Here is a 6,251-nt window from a genome sequence, read left to right as displayed (position 1 = left end):
TTTACTACTACGTAAAAGAGGAAAAAAAAAGAACAGCTGTGCACATTGGTGCACATCTATAACCTCAGTACTTGGGAAGCTGAGCCAGAAGGATTACAGGTTCAAGGGCAACTTCAGCAACTTATGGAGACCTCAGTAACTTAAGTTATTTTTCAGAAATAAAAAGGGATAGGAATGTAGCTTGGAGGTAGAATGTCCCTGGATTAAATTTAAAAACAGACTGCTCTCTCCCCCACTCCCAGCTGTTCCCGGCAGCTCTGACAACCATGAGATCCTCTGTGTCTCGACAGACCTACTCCAGCAAAGGAGGCTTCAGCTCCAACTCGGCCAGTGGAGGGGCTGGATGTCGGACCCGAACCAGCTTCCGCTCTGTGACGGTGTCCCGGAATGGTGGCAGTGGTGGTGGGGGCTCGCTGTGGCCCCAGCACGGGTGGCTTTGGCAGCCGGAGCCTCTATAACTTGGTGGGCAACAGGGACATTGCGGTCAGCGGGGCCCGCGCGGGCTGGGCTATGGGGGGGCTTCAGCCTTGGCAGCGGGTCCTACATGAGCCTGTGGGCTGGCAGGCAGACGTTTGGGCCTGCCTGTCCTCCTGGAGGAATCCAGGAGGTCACAGTCAACCAGAGCCTACTCACACCCCTCCATGTGGAGATAGACCCAGAGATCCAGCGGGTGCGCGCTGAGGAGCACGAGCAGATCAAGACTCTGAACAACAAGTTCGCCGCCTTCATCGACAAGGTGCGTTTCCTGGAGCAGCAGAACAAGGTGCTGGAGACCAAGTGGGCACTGCTGCAGGAGCAGGGCCAGACCTTGGGTGTGACCAAGAACAACCTGGATCCCTGCTTTGAGAATTTCCTGGCCAGCATGCGGAGGGAACTGGACAATAAGCAGAACGAGCGGGGGAGGCTGGACGCAGAGCTGAGGAATGTGCAAGATGTCCTGGAGGACTTTAAGAACAAGTACGAGGATGAAATCAACAAACGGACTTCTGTGGAGTATGAATTTGTGATGCTTAAAAAGGATGTGGACACCTCATACCTGACCAGAATGGATCTGCGTGCCAGGGTGGAGAGCTTGATCCAGGAGACTGAATTCATCCGGGCTCTCTATGAACTGGAGCTGAGGCAAGTGCAGACCCAAGTGTCTGATACCAATGTGATCCTGTCCATGGACAACAACCGCAACCTAGACCTGGACAGCATCATCGCCGAGGTCAAGGCCCAGTACGAGATTATCGCCCAAAAGAGCCGAGTGGAGGCTGAGACCTGGTACCAGACCAAGTATGAGGAGCTGCAGGTGACAGCTGGGAAGCACGGAGACAACCTGCGGGACACCAAGAATGAGATTGTAGAGCTTACCCGCATGATCCAGAGGCTGCAGAGTGAGGCAGATGCAGCCAAGAAGCAGTGTCAACAGCTGCAGATGGCCGTAGCAGAAGCGGAGCATCGTGGGGAGCTGGCGCTCGAGGATGCTAAGAAGAAGCTTGGGGATCTGGATACGGCCCTGCACCAGGCCAAGGAGGACCTGGCCCGGCTGCTGTGTGACTACCAGGCCCTTATGAATGTCAAGCGATTGCCACCTATCGCAAGCTGCTGGAGAGCGAGGAGAGCAGGATGTCTGGAGACTGTCCCAGTGCAGTCAGCATTTCGGTGACAGGCCACTCCACCACCATGGGCGGGAGCGCTGGCTTTGGGGGCAGCATCTCGCTGGGTGGGGCTGGGGGCACCAGCAGGGGAGGATTCAGCACTGTCAAGGGCGGGTCCGCCTCTGAGGGCACCTCCATCCTGCTGAAGACCACTGCGGTCAAGTCGTCCAGCCGGAGATACTAGCTGCTGAGCCTACCGAGCAGGGGGTCCCTGTGGTCCAGCCCTATCCCAGCACCCACCTTTCCTACTCACCCCACCCCCTTCTCAGGAGCAGGGACAGCCCAGGGGACTGAGATCTAGCATGTTTTCATACCATGTTTGTGTATAATTTGCATTTCCCAAAGGGCTCATATCTCTCAGATTTTTCCCTCAGTTTGGCTGTGGGATGGGAGAGGAGGTTGAGATGGCTGGCTGGCTGGATGTGTTCCGGTGATATGGGGGTGACCTTCTGACCATCCAGGGGAGGCTGGATATCCCAGGCCATCTCTGCTTCCCGTGCCACCTTTGCCCTGCTCAGAGTCCAGGGCAGGCTGGGCGAGGAGACAGGGTAGTCAGGCATGGTCCCCAAACACCCTCCAACCTCCCGGTTTCCCACCATACCCACCCGAGCCCCACATCTCCGTCCCATCTGTGCCTGTGATGTGTCTCAGTAAACAGTAACTGCAGCTGCAAAAAAATAAAAAATAAAAACAAAAAAGTAAAAAGAAAACAAAACAAAAATTAATAAAAAGCTATCTTATGGGCTTCTGGCAGTTGAGAGAAGTATTACTGGAAAAGGAAACAGAAGGAACAAAAGTATTCTACTGTCATGAGTCAGAAAGAAAAACATCTAATTTTTATTAAATAAAGATAATATCTATGTTTATTTCTTGTATTTATGTTCTTTTAAAAAATCTGTGTATCTTAAGGATATCAAAAAATATAGGCTGAAACATTGAAAATTCCGATAAATAGGTATTTTGTTGTATGTGTGGTGCTGGGGATTGAAACCAGGGGCATTCTACTTCGGAGCTACACCCATAGCCCAATTTTTTATTCTTTATTTTGAAACAGGGTCTCACAAAGTTGCAGAGTGCCTCACTAAGTAGCTGAAGCTGGCCGCGAACCTAGATCCTCCTGTCTCAGCCTCCCACATACTGGGATTACAAGCGTGCACCACCATGCCTGGCCAATAAATAGTTTTTAAAAGAGTCTATAGAAAATTCTGTATTGCAAGATAGAAACATCATAAAAATTGTTATATTTTCTGGTACATATTACTTATTTAATTAACCTATCATTTTTAATTGTTACTGTTAACTAGAATTGCTCAGGGGTAAATCACTTGCTTAGTATGCATGTGACACTGGGTTCAATCCCTAGCACCAAAAAAACAAATAAAAAAGATATTATAATATAAAAGTACATAATACAGAATATACAGTTTCAAATAAATATCTATTTTCATATTTTATGTTAAAGTATCACACTTTTGAATATACTTATTTATTATGTACTATAGTTTCATGTTGGTTTTTTTATTTTTTATTTTTTTGTAAATCTAGGATAGTCGTATCCTAGGTTGGTTCTCTTTAAAGGTAACCACTCTAGTAGACAGGGTTCTTATTTGTCAGTTCAGGGCTTCCAACGTGCTTGGAGAGATTGATTGATTCAGGCAGGATCTGTGTCTTCTTTTAAGGCCCCGCCTCAGAAATCAACATTGTCATTTCAACTATTTCCTATTCCTTAAAAATGAATAAGTCTTCAATGGGAGAAGAATTAGGCTACCTTTTGATAAGAGAAGTGTCATTGGAGGCATACTTTAAAAACTACTACAAATAATAAAGAATATGTCACTTTTATACACTTATGCTAGGTAAACTCATATATCCTTTTTGGAAAGGAACTTGGAAATACCTATCAAAATAAAAACAATTCTACTTTAAGATATGGATATACTAGAAAGATATGCTAAATATATTATTAATGCTTCCCCCAGCCCTCTGATTTTTGATTTTGATAATATTCAAAACTATAGAAGTCTAGAGTCATAAACTAGAGTCATAAACTATTCGACACTTTTCTCAGTGAGATATGGGTCTCTTTCTCTTGGCTTTGAGCTAATGTGACTTCTTAAGCAATAGAGAATGGTAGAAGTTGTTCTTGCTACTTTAGGACCTAGCTTCAAGAGGACTGGCTACTTCTGGTATGATTTCTTGGAGTTCTGAGGCACCACATAAACTCTACAGTGTGGACAGAGCCTGAGATCACAGAGAGGGAGGAAGTTCCAGCTGAGTCCAGCCATTCTCACTGCTATGGGCTGGGTGTGTCTTCCATATTCATGTATTGGAAGCTTGATTCCCAAGATGGAGGTGTTGGCAGGTGGAGTCTAGTGACAGTGTAATGGTTTGGACTTAGAGTGTTCCTCTTGCCCACATGGAAACAAGGCAGCAATGTTGGAAGGGGCTGGGTTGCTAAGGAGGGGCCCCTGGAGGTGTGGCCTTGGGGAGTACATCAGGTTTGCTCCTCCCTGCTCTCTCTGCTTCTGGTCTCATGATGTGAAGAGCAGAGCCCATATTCCTCCTCCTCCTCCTCCTCCTCCTCCTCCTCCTCCTCCTCCTCCTCCTCCTCCTCTCCTCCTCTTCTTCTTCTTCTTCTTCTTCTCTCGCTCTCTCTCGCTCTCTCTCTCTCCTTCTCTGCTTCCCGCCATGCCTTGAGCTCTAGACCCCGGCCTCACTCAGATTGAACCTGAAATCTAGCAAATAAACCTTCCTCCCACTAAGTTGTGTGGCCAGGTTTACTGGGTACAGTGTAAGAATGCCAGAGGCTACCGTTATCCCCTAGAATTCTCAGCCTCCAGAGTTTTCTTTCCTTTTTTTCGGGGGGGGGGGTACTGAAGATTGAACCCAGGGGTATTCTATATCCGAGCTACACCCCCCAGCCCCATTTTATTTTTAATTTTGAAACTAAGTTGCTGAGGTTGGCTTTCAATCTGAAATCCTCCTATCTCAGCCTCCTAAGTAGTAGGAATACAGGTGTGCACCACAACACCTGGCTAAAATAGAATTTCTTTATAAATGATCTAGTCCATGGTATTCTGTTATAGCAACAGAAAAATGGACTAAGTCACTAATCAAGGTATCAGATATGTGTTGATTCTCTGGATCAGACCACCCAGTAGCTGTGTGAATATCCAGTCTCCAAATAACTCCAGACAATGTCACATACATCAGGACAATCATCCAGCAAAACTCTCTCAGGTCTCTGATAGATAAATTGGTGAAATATTATGGAGTGGTTGTTGTCTTAAGTCACTAAGTTTTAGGACAATTGGATATGCAACAGTAGATAACCAGAATGCCTCTGTACCCTTTGCCCATTTCCATCCACCATTAACATGTTGCCACTTCCTGCCCCTGCCTTCTCTCTCCTTCTTGCTGAATCATTTGAAAGTAACTTGCAGATAACAAGCCACTTGGTCTCAAAAGCTTCAGTGTGAATTCTCCCTTATAATCACAATGCCATCATCACTCAAGATGCTTAAAGTTGACAAAACTATTTTATCTAATACAGTTCACATTGGATTTCATAAATTATTTCAACAATGTCTTTGTTTAGCTTTGTAAAATTTCCAGAACTTGTAGCTGGGCATGATGGCACACACTAGTAATGCCAGTACTTGGGGAAACTGGGACCGGAGGACTGCAAGTTTGTGGCCAGCCTCAGCAACTTAGTGAGATACTTGTTTCAAAACAAGAAATAAAATAGGGCTGGGGTCACAATACCTGACTTTAAACTATACTACAAAGCCATTGTAATAAAAAAACAGCATGGTACTGGCACAAAAACAGATACATAGACCAATGGAGCAGAATAGAAGACCCAGAAACAAATCCACACACTTGCTGCCAATTGATTTTTTACAAAGGGGCCACAAACATACACTGGAAAAAAGATAGTCTGTTCAACAAATGGTGTTGGCAAAACTGGTTCACCATATGCAGGAAAATGGAAATAAATCCCACTTTCTCACCCTGCACAAGAGTCAACTCAAGATGGATCAAAGACTTGGAAATTAGACCAGAGACCTTGAGGCTCCTTGAAGAGGGCATAGTTTCAACACTGCAACATATAGGCACATATAGAAACTTTCTCAACAAGACTCCAAGGGCACAAGAAACTAAAAGGCAAATCAATTTGTGGGACTGCATTAAACTGAAGAGCTTTTGTACAGGAAAGGAAACTATCAAGAACCTCAACCAAAAGCCAACAAATTGGGAGAAGATTTTTCCAACTACTACTCTGATAGAGGACTAATATCTAGAATATATAGAGAACTCAAGAAACTCAGCACTAAGAAAAAAGACCAATAAAAGATGGGCAAGTGAATTAAAGAGACACTTCACGAAGAAAGAAATTCAAATGGCCAATAAATGCATGAAAAAATGCTCAACATCATTAGCAATCAGAGAGATGCAAATCAAAACTACCCTGAGATTTCACCTAACTCCAACTAGAATGGCAATCATTCAAAACACAAACAAACAACAAATGCTGGTGAGGATGCAGAGAAGTGGGAACTCTAAAACATTGTTGGTGGGATTGCAAATTAGTGCAACCACTTTGGA

General features: G+C 45.1%; 1 pseudogene across 1 annotated transcript; it reads left to right on the top strand.

Moving 5' to 3' along the window:
• Positions 1-266: 266 nt before the first annotated feature.
• Positions 267-1,827, top strand: LOC308272350 (keratin, type II cytoskeletal 79-like; annotated as a pseudogene). Its single transcript has one exon. The product of its transcript is annotated as a keratin, type II cytoskeletal 79-like (transcript).
• The last annotated feature ends 4,424 nt before the right edge of the window (positions 1,828-6,251 follow it).

Source organism: Muscardinus avellanarius (genome assembly GCF_963383645.1).
Source record: "Muscardinus avellanarius genome assembly, chromosome: 13".
NCBI lineage: Eukaryota > Metazoa > Chordata > Mammalia > Rodentia > Gliridae > Muscardinus > Muscardinus avellanarius.
Note: the sequence above shows the minus strand (reverse complement) of the source record. Positions and strands in the feature narration are given on the sequence as shown.